Genomic DNA, 10,580 nt, shown 5'->3' on the forward strand with positions numbered 1-10,580 from the left:
AGTATCCCAGTAGAAGCGTGATATTTCACGTGATTGACTTGAAAAATGCATTTTTCTCAATCCCGTTGCACATAGATTCACAAGACTTGACTTAATTTACATTCCGTCAAATCTGTCTGAAACACACAAGGCTGACTCAAGGGTACTGTGAGTCTCCATCAATCTTTAATAGAGTCATACAGGTGGACCTAGGCAATATTGACTTGAAAAGTACGTTGATGCAGTACGTAGATGACATTTTGATTTGTAGCACAACAGAAGATTAGTGTAGACAAGACTCGATTCAATTGATAACTATTCTAGCAGACAAGGGATACAAGGTAGACAAAGAGAAGCTACAATATTGTCAAGAAGAGGTGTTGTACATAGGCCAGTTAATTTCGCATTAGGGAAAGAAGGTAACATCTGAAAGAGCTGAGGTGATTATGAAAAATGCAAAACTGCATACGGTGAAGCAGATGCAACAGTTTCTGGGATTACGTAACTATGTAAGAGCATGAGTGTTTGATTATAGTTCGTACACAAGATCCCTTTTACAGGCTTTGAAGAAAGCACAGCTGAATAAGGAGAAAATAAAATGGACTGAAGAGATGGAGATGGAGGAAGGATTTGAAGAATTGAAAAAGGCAATTTGTACAGCTCCTGTTTTAAGGATTCCCAATTATGCTGAGGAGTTTTTCTTATTTTCAAATACTAATGGGACAGTCATTACAGCAGTGCTTACACAAAGAACTACATTATGGTATAAACCTTTGGCATATTACAGTTGGATTTTAGACCCAGTTATGAAAGGGTATTTTACTTGCGAACAGTCATTGGCAACCACCACGCTTGCAATTGGGAAATCTACAAATATTGTTATGGGTTGTTCTATGATGCTTTTGTAGAGAAAGCTTTGTTTGGCCTGATCTGACCAGGCGTGCAGAGCGGCACCTGCAAGCACTACCGGCGCTGTTGTTGCCTTACTGCCACAGACGTAATGAGGCCCAATGTCTTGTGAGGCAGATGAGGGCATTATTTAAACTATCTCAGCACTAATTGAGCAGGGTATTCTGGCACCATCATTCATTGTACAATACTGCGGTGTGCCCTGTGAAGAAATTATGGATGGGTTGTGGAGATTCATGCAAGAAATGGGACCAATTAACCAGATTGTAGAAGCAGAGTTTCCTTTAGTTCTTAATCCAGCAACGATACTACGCAGTTTCCCAGTAGAAGCGTGATATTTCACGTGATTGACTTGAAAAATGCATTTTTCTCAATCCCGTTGCACATAGATTCACAAGACTTGACTTAATTTACATTCCGTCAAATCTGTCTGAAACACACAAGGCTGACTCAAGGGTACTGTGAGTCTCCATCAATCTTTAATAGAGTCATACAGGTGGACCTAGGCAATATTGACTTGAAAAGTACGTTGATGCAGTACGTAGATGACATTTTGATTTGTAGCACAACAGAAGATTAGTGTAGACAAGACTCGATTCAATTGATAACTATTCTAGCAGACAAGGGATACAAGGTAGACAAAGAGAAGCTACAATATTGTCAAGAAGAGGTGTTGTACATAGGCCAGTTAATTTCGCATTAGGGAAAGAAGGTAACATCTGAAAGAGCTGAGGTGATTATGAAAAATGCAAAACTGCATACGGTGAAGCAGATGCAACAGTTTCTGGGATTACGTAACTATGTAAGAGCATGGGTGTTTGATTATAGTTCATACACAAGATCCCTTTTACAGGCTTTGAAGAAAGCACAGCTGAATAAGGAGAAAATAAAATGGACTGAAGAGATGGAGATGGAGGAAGGATTTGAAGAATTGAAAAAGGCAATTTGTACAGCTCCTGTTTTAAGGATTCCCAATTATGCTGAGGAGTTTTTCTTATTTTCAAATACTAATGGGACAGTCATGACAGCAGTGCTTACACAAAGAACTACATTATGGTATAAACCTTTGGCATATTACAGTTGGATTTTAGACCCGGTTATGAAAGGGTATTTTACTTTCGAACAGTCATTGGCAACCACCACGCTTGCAATTGGGAAATCTACAAATATTGTTATGGGTTGTTCTATGATGCTTTTGTAGAGCAAGCTTTGTTTGGCCATTCTAGATAAACCTAAGGGTGCATTGACACCTCAGAGAGCTTCTGTATAAGAAGTGATTATATCAAATCCAGTGATTAAAATTGTCAGTTTTAAAATAGTGAATCCTGCCAGTGGCAGAGGGTGAGCATGTGCATGATTACGCAAACTATGAGGAGTTTTCCGATGATATACTGCACGTTAAAAAAAATGCAATGGCAGGAGGTGAGATTCTCTTTATTGATGGTTCTTCTAAAATTGATCAGACAAGTGGTGAAAGGCATTCTGGTGCAGCTTTAGTGAGGCATAGAGCAAACTGAGAATTTGAGGTTGTGGCAAGTGCAAGACTACCGTCTCACTTTTCAGCGCAAGCAGCAGAAATGGTAGCACTTATTGTCACGCAAGAGAAGCATGAAGGACAGGACGTGACAGTGTACAGTGACTCCGCCTATGTGACGTCAACCGTACAAACAGGGCTAGCACATTGGAAAAGGAGGGGCTACCTCCATGCAGACGGCACTCCAGTGCAGCATGCATCTTTATTGGAGAGGCTTATTAAGGCACTACAACTCCCAGAAGCCATAGCAATAGTTGAATGCACAGAGCACACTAAGCAAACTGACTTTATTTCTTGCAGAAATGAAGCCGCAGATGCAGAGGCCAAAAGGGTTGCGTATTCACCAGATATTTCAATTTTTGATACTCCAAATTTTAAGGAGAAAGTAGTTACGATAATGATAGTAAAGTAAGAATTTAATAATTTACCAAGAGCTTAGTTAATGGAGATTCAAGGCTGTGCACCGCAGGAAGAGCTGGAATTATGGAAACAAATGGGTGTTCTTTATCCCCCACAAAAGCATTATGGCGACAAGACATCACTGGCAAGCCAGTAATGCCAGTAGCATTGTTAAGGGTAGCGCTTGAACAGCTGCACTACCCCACACATGTAACTAGGGAGTGTCTTACTGCAACAATTGCAGAAGACTGGTTTGTACCGAACCTGTTAGAACACGTTGCATTTTATGTAGTAAATTGCATTGTAATTCAAAAGTTTACTTTTGGGCATACACTGCAAACGATTAGAGGAGTAATTCCTTGACAGAATGGTCCCATTCTGCATTTACATATTGATTAGGTTGACGTGCTGCAAGTATGTAATACAGGTATCTGATAGTGGTGGTGTGTCCCTTCTCCAGGTGGATCGAAGCAGGTCCTTGTACACACCCTGATGCCACGTGCGCATAAAAGTTCGTAGTACGAGAAGTCTTTCCTAGATGGGGAGTCTGTGAGGTGTTGAGATCCGATAATGGGCCACATTTTGTTAATGAAATATTTGAACAAATAGGATTATTGCTGAATATTAAGCACAAGTTTTCTTCTGCTTATCATTCGCAAGTGAACAGAATATGTGAGAGACTAAAATACCTCTTAAAGGAAAGAGTCGGCAAGCTTAAATTGACACTGAAGAAGGGATATCTATATTGCCTACCCCTAGCTCTATGTGCCTTAAGAAATCCATCCGGGTCTGACCACCATCTCACACCCCACGAGTTAGTGACAGGAAGACCAATGAGAATGCGTTTAAATCCTCCATCGAGGAGTAGAAGTGATGCCCAGAGCATTGCGAAATTGCTAGGAAATGAATTAAATGAATATTTGATGTGTATGACCGCTAGTATCTCTGTCATTTTAGGGGTGTCGGTCTCAGACCACAGATGAAAACCATTCAGCAACTAGATTTTCAAAATTATCATCAGCACCTGGACATTTTGCCGGAGATACGGTGTTGATTCATAACTTTACTAGAAAGTAGCATGAGCCACGATTTGTAGGACCCTATGTTGTGGGGGACAGTACTCCCTCAGCAGTAAAAGTTCAAGGCAAAAGAGCTTGGATTCATCTGAATGACATTAAACTCTACACCGGTGAGACCGTCGCACCCCCAACGATCGATCCAGAAGCAAGACAAGAAGAAAAATGTCAGCATGCACAGACTCAATGGATGATGAAGAAGAACGCTGATAAACTAGTGGATTAATTAAAAAATGTTGATTTCCATTTGGACTCTGGATCTCATTGGACACTCCTTATAGATATAAGAGCAGGCATGCAAATTTGTTTCTTGAGCCACAGAAGTCTTTGAAAAATGAACTTTAGAAAGTTGTTGATGCATCAAAATTATGCATGAGTTGGATTTTGAATGTGGCTTTTTTGATAACTGGAAGAGGGAACAGTACCCCGATTCATTCCTTACAGAATACTTTTTTGACTGAGTTTATGGTTATGCTCGAGAGAAATGTGCATCAAATTTTGTGTTTATTCTCCTTGCTTATCCTGCACTTGTTAGAAGAGATGTGGATATCCATACGTTTTTACAGGATCCTAAAAATGGCCCTATAGTAAGGAGTCTGCTTATAGCAATCATAGAAGAATTACTGCAAATACTGAATATACTGCAAGCAGTGTTTTTTCCTTCCTTGAGGGTATAAGCAAAGATGAGGAAACTTAAAAATGGCACGATTTCAGAGAATGAGCAAACTCAATAGATACCAGAGTGGCACACATAGTGTGGATTACTGTGTTGGTTTGCAATATAGATATGCACAGTTATGACTTGTGTCCTTTTGTTCCTTATGATCTCATTATGATCCAAAGGATGCAGAGGTTCCTTTGATTCTCCCCACTTCAGGAACTTATGTTGATTTGCCCATTAACAAGGAGTCTAGGTCTCGATTGATTTCTGCTCAAAGCAAAGCTGCTTTAAAGATGTTTCCATGGGCTGCAAACATTATGTTGGGAAGCCACAGGAGAAATGCAGAGGAAGATGATAGTGGGATTAACACATATTTAGACAGTGCAGCACATTTGGGTAATAACATGTGGTATCAGCACATGGAAAAGGTGGGAGAGAGAACATCTAAGGTGGGTTGCTATGTTTGTGCTCTCGTACCTTATGCCATGAGTGCTGCCCAAACTTTCATTTCCAGAGAAATACCAGAGTACGATGCCAGATGTCTTGTCCAGCTTGCTGTACGCATGACTCGAGGACAGTTCCAAGGACATTGGGCCACTCTACGATGGAAACCGAAATTGTCATTTTCTTTCCAGGATGATTATATCAAGACTACACAGATAGAAAAGGAGCCTGCATGGAAGAGCAAGATGCTCACGTACCCTAGGGCAGGACAAGATGAAGTGGTCATAACAGGAATTAAGAGAATGGGCTGTCCTGATAAAGCAGAGGTAGCTTGGATGGCTGGATGCTAGGAAAGAACTCAGATGCTAGTCTATGGACAAGTAAAGTCCAAGAAAGGATGGGAAGAAGGATTGATGGCCTGTACAGCTTATCTATGGAAACAGGAATATGTGCAGGAAGTCCAAAAGATAAATGATGAGTGTTTCAAGTCATGGGCCGAACATGCCAAGCTACTGACATGGGTAGAAGATGAATCAGGCCCAATGTTTGTAATTCCACTGATGCATGCAACACTGTGCTTTCAACAAAAAGGAAGAAGGCATGTGGGAGATGACATAGGTTGCAAGACTACAGTTGATGTCTCCAGTATGGGAGCCGGGACAGCCATCCTGATGGATCGATATTGGGCTTGTAGGTCCAGGGCCTACATGAAACTGCCCAAGGATTGGGGAGGAATGTGTTCCTTAGTGCTTATCCATATTCCAGCATTAGTGATTCCAAAAGAGTGAGCTGAACATTTGGTCAATTTCCAAAAGCAGATGCCCAATTGAGGAGGAGGAGATCACTTGAATTTCTCAATCAAACAAAGAGGGATAATTAGCCATATGAGCATGGGCTATTCAGCAAGACTGCCTCGATCTTCATGACTATCTTCATGCCAGGGATCCAGAAAATAGCCTACGTGAAATGGTTACAGATTACCAGATGGGAGCTCCTGCAAATGATCAACATTATTATAAAAGGATTCAATGTGATCAAGGAAGAATTGAGGGCCAGAAGGTTGATGACCCTCCAGAACAGATATGTCCTTGATATGATTACAGCAATGGATGGAGGTACTTGTGCCAAAATTGGGCCATCATATTGCACGTTCATACCTTCTCATGATAACAAGAATGGGACCTTGACAGAGGCCATAACGTTGCTGACGAAGTTGCACAACAAAATGGAAGATGAGACAGAACATATCGCGGATGACAGCTGGTTCGTGTCCATCTTCTCATGGGTTCCACAATGGATGGCGAATATCTTCAAGCTTCTGGGAGCAATACTGGTAATGGTGATGTTCCAATTCTGCATGATCAAGATAAGATTCACAGAGTGCAAGTAGACTGCAAAGAAGGCTGTAGGAATGAAGAGCATGATCAATGTCGAATCAGGGTTTGAACCAAAGGAATTGACAGATGAAGAAATCAGAAAATATATAGAGACCAGCATCTTAGAACCAGAGTGAACACAGTTCATGCATCCAAGGAGCCACAGGAAGTACGTGGGACTATGGATTTACTGTAATACAAATGGACAATGCAGTCACATGACCTGGAACGTTGACGAACATGTGAAATCAGCAGGATCCCTGAAGTGAGTAGTTAAAATCTGGACTTCTAAGAAGCACTCCTTCAAGAAAGGATACCAAGATGTGGAGACTGGTGAAGCAGTGGTCGATAAATCAACCAGAGGGGGGAATGTAGCGAAGCAGCCCAATTCCTCTGCAGGAAGTCCTGCCCCTATTCTGCCTGTATGTTGGAAACCGGAAATTGCGACACACGCAACACCAGTAATGGTACCTTTACCACGAAAAGCCTTTGAAAAAAGGTATCCACTGAGAAAACCCTAAAAGATATATCCCCGAAGAGATGATGGTCTTCTGAGAAAGATCCCAGAAGAAGTGTGAAGATGTGAACAAGAGAGGCTGGTGACGTCACAAGATTGCACGTGTGAAGAAACACTGAAGAAAATGAAAGTCATTTTATACCTGTACAGATGCCGTAACGCAAGTAGACTAAGTAATCTTGAGGCTGGCTATACGTAGTGAATAGGCTGCAGGCAGTGCTGCCAATTATATATATATATATGCAAAATACACATGTATCAAGGTAGGTTGTAATACTTAAAAAAAAAACAAACATGTAAAAATTAACCCTGCACACAAAACCAAGCCGCTTATTCCAAAAATATATTTATTTCAATACAAAAAGTTCTTGTGCAGCCAACATTGCCAAATGGCTAAAAAGGGGATAGGCATCATTCCCATGCCTCCCTCATTGACAGAACAGGTTATAAGGACACTCACCCCACCTGGGTGGAAACCGCCACGCGTTCGGCTTGCTACCAAGCTTCCTCAGGCTTTTCTATTCCCAAATTCGTGCAAACACTCTCTTTTCATAGAAATCAGACGCCAAACCGGCGTAGATACTAGGCTCCTCCCTTTTGCTTTCAAAATAGCCGGTCATGTGACCATCGAAATGCCGTGGTAACTCATGCATACAACCGCGGCCATCTTGGAATGAATTCCATATAGCTAAGTATCAATGTAAGTACATCCCTTTCAGCAAAATACCGTATGGGAAAAGTTTCGAGAGAGCGCAAGGGAGAAGCTGCATATCAACAGCCTAATTCAACATACTGGTGTCTCTTTACAATTTCAAAAATGAACAATAATGTGTTTATGTGCGCAAGTGCGCTCATATTGAATTAGATGGTTCCTGTTTGATTCACTCATGATAAAAACTACAAACCATTGCACCCCATTGCTTAGGGTGCCCATAACAAAAGCCAGTAAAGGGCGCAGCACATTACCTGTTGGGGAGCGTAATTACCTATTGTTCATGACACGTCACACCTCAAAATCGAGGTTGCGCTTAAAAAAGCCTGAACCTTACATAAAAGTTACAGGGAAAGCTTCACAAATCTATATGCTCTATGCATAGTAAACGGCATAAATGCCATGGTAAAGGGCCAAGGCGGACAATAAAGTGCAATATGCAGTTATAGCAGCAGTTGATCCAACAGTATGCGTGGGACCTTCTAATAAAGTGCAGATACATCATCATAAATTCCAGCATGTAATTTCACAATTGCATATATTATCTCATAATTACATCCCATAGTACACTGCAGCATCAAATAAGGAATATTACAGTGTAAAGTGGTCTGTCATATACTCAATGTAAGAACACAAACATTTCCAGATCAATGTTCAATCCCAGAGGTATAAGTGTGTCAAATTTGCAGACTAGTGAAGCTTCTAGCTGTCTTCATTTAAGCTCTCGATTTCCCAGTCTCTTGTGTACTGGGATGTGTGCAAGACCCACAAATGATATTGCTTTCACATCACCTCTGTGTTTCTCCATAAAATGGCCCGTAAGGGGATTAGTGAGGTCCCCATTCTTAATGGCTCTGTAGTGTTGTAATATACGCAACTTCAAGGCTCCTATAGTGGATCCAATGTAGTGTAACCCACATTCACATGTAATCGCATACACTACAAATTTCGTCGTACAGGTAATTTTGTGTTTGTACCTCCATTTCAGGCCATTACAACTCACAAATGGTTTCTTAGAAGCAAAATTACACATCTTACAATGTGCACATTTCTGAAAACCCACACTCCCAGAAATCAAAAAATGACTCTCAGGTGTATTGTGTTCTGTGATCACCATGCTGGGGGATAAAATCGTTTTCAAGGTGGGCGCTTTTCTGTATGCCACACTAGGGGCAGTGTTCAATACTTTAGTCAGATCAGGGTCTGTTAACAAAACATTCCAGTGTTTGCGCATTATTCTTTTGATGTTTTTAGCTTGATAATTAAAGTTGGTGATAAATCTAATTTCATCCTTCTTCTTAATTACTGGCTTTTTGAACAGTTCTGGCCTCTTGATTGCTCTAGCGTTCTCAAAGCAATCTACCACAACCTTCTTTTTGTAACCACCATTTACAAACCTTTGGCCTATGTATTGGGCTTCCTTTTGATAATTAGAGTCAGTGCTACATGCTCTCTTTGCTCTCAAGAACTCTCCATACGGAATCGAGTTCTTGAGGGCTGTCGGATGATGGCTCTGTGCATGAAGCGTGGAATTCAAACTGGTTTCCTTACGATACAGTTTAGTGGTTAATGTGTTGTTCACAACCAGAAAATTGACATCCAGAAACACTAGTTCTTTGCTATCCTGTACACATGTGAGCTTGAGATTCAGATCATTTTCATTAAGCAAGTTTACATAGGTATGCAAGAGCTCTTCAGACCCATCCCAAATTAGAAAGAGATCGTCTATGAAACGATACCATACCACTATGTGTTTGGTGAATGTTTCTAGTTCCTCAGCCCATGCTATCTGTGACTCCCAACATCCCATATATAGATTGGCATAGGTTGGAGCCATACATGATCCCATAGCGTGCCTTGGGTTTGTTTGTATACAGAGTCCTCATGTAGAAAATAGTTATGTTCCAGACAAAACTGCAACATTTCTAGAAGCATGATGTTATGTTGTCTATAGTTGATGGATCTGGTGTCCAAATAAAATGTACATGCATTGATCCCAGCTACATGCTTGATGGATGTATACAAAGAGACCACGTCTAAGGAAACCTACAGATATTTGGGTTCCCAATTAATATCATGTAATTTCATGAGTAAATCTGATGTGTCTCGTATGTGAGAACTGAGACTGGTAACAAATGGTTGTAAGAAGTGATCCAGAAATTTTGAGGTATTTTCAAGAAGACTACCCACCGAAGATACTATGGGATGACCTGGGGGGTCTACAAGACTCTTGTGGATCTTAGGATTAAAATATATTAACGGGGTGACTGGAAAAGGATTTTTTAGAAACCAATATTCTTCATCACTTATTAGCTCTTTATCACACCAGTTGCGAAGAAGAGAGAGATACAATATATTTGTTTCCGTTAATACTTTGTTTTCAACTACCGCATAATTCATGGTCACACTCAATTGCCTGTCAGCTTCTTTCTTATAGTTAGCACTGTCCATGACCACTATTCCACCCCCTTTGTCAGAAGGGCGTATAACAATGGAGTGGTCATTTTTCAATGTTTCCAGAGCTTTATATTGCATAAAGTTCAAATTTCTGCAGTTCGATGGTGTAGTGATAGGTAATTTTTTAAGGTCTTTCATAGCTAGACTCTCAAAGGTATCAATAGGTCCACATGTCATGTTAGGACAAAAAATAGATTTCGGTTTGAGATGACTATGGCATGTTAGATCTGTGGATATCCCAAATTGTTCTTCAAGTATGGAGTTGTCATAAGTCTGGGTGAAATCATTTTCCCGTTCATTTTGCTGTTCCATACTAGCTAGACAGAATAAGCTGGTCATGTCTTTATCTGTGAGGGGGGATATAACTCCTCTAGGTTTGTCCTTCTTGATCGATCCGTCACAGACCTTAGTGACATAGAATTTAGTAAGTTTGAGTTTTCTCAGGAATTTAAAAAGATTCACCCTAGTTGTAGTATAATCATAACCATATGTAGGTAAAAGATAGACCCAGGGAAA

This window comes from Ambystoma mexicanum, chromosome 4q (genome assembly GCF_040938575.1).
Source record: "Ambystoma mexicanum isolate Mex_15411 chromosome 4q, UKY_AmexF1_1, whole genome shotgun sequence".
NCBI lineage: Eukaryota > Metazoa > Chordata > Amphibia > Caudata > Ambystomatidae > Ambystoma > Ambystoma mexicanum.